We start from the raw sequence: 667 nt of genomic DNA, 5'->3' as shown, positions 1-667 counted from the left end.
CGCGGATGATTAATTTTCCACTCAAGTGGAGTCTGGGGTGTGTGATACAGCATCGTCTGCGATAACATGGTAAGTGTTGTTGTAATGATGCGCGATCGGACATTATCAAGTAGGCTATATCACCAAATCACACACAGAGTGCACGCACGTTGATTTATTAGTCTATTAAAACTCCAAATTCCAGGCATTCAAAATTGTAGACGGCAAAAATGCTTCTGTATGCTTTTTATATTTATATAATTTAATATAGTTAACTTAATCTATATCAAGCAAAGAGTACCGTTTTTCTGCAGATATCAGCATGCTAACACATTTAATAACCATTTTATACAAGTTCAGTAAAGCAATAAGTAACTTACATTTTAAACATAATATTGCTTGTTTTTGCTCAATTTTGCTAACGAAAATAGTTCCAAACAAAGATCACAGCACTGTTTTGCGTCTCTGAGCAATGGACCGTGTTTACTTATTGAATGAATCAGCTTTTTAAACGAATTGGTTGAATAAATGATTCAGTGATTCACTCATTAACACAGTCAAATGCTTTGTTCCTGAATGAATCAGCGGTTTGAACGAATCTGTTGAAGCTCAATGACTCACTCATTAACAGTCACTTGCTGCCACCTACTGGCGGTTTTAATTTCACATTTCGACAATTTTTTTCATG

The sequence above is a fragment of the Sinocyclocheilus rhinocerous genome, unplaced genomic scaffold (genome assembly GCF_001515625.1).
Source record: "Sinocyclocheilus rhinocerous isolate Xijiao unplaced genomic scaffold, SAMN03320098_v1.1 scaffold889, whole genome shotgun sequence".
Classification (NCBI taxonomy): domain Eukaryota; kingdom Metazoa; phylum Chordata; class Actinopteri; order Cypriniformes; family Cyprinidae; genus Sinocyclocheilus; species Sinocyclocheilus rhinocerous.
The sequence above is the reverse complement of the archived record's forward strand: the minus strand, read 5'-3'. Positions refer to the sequence as shown.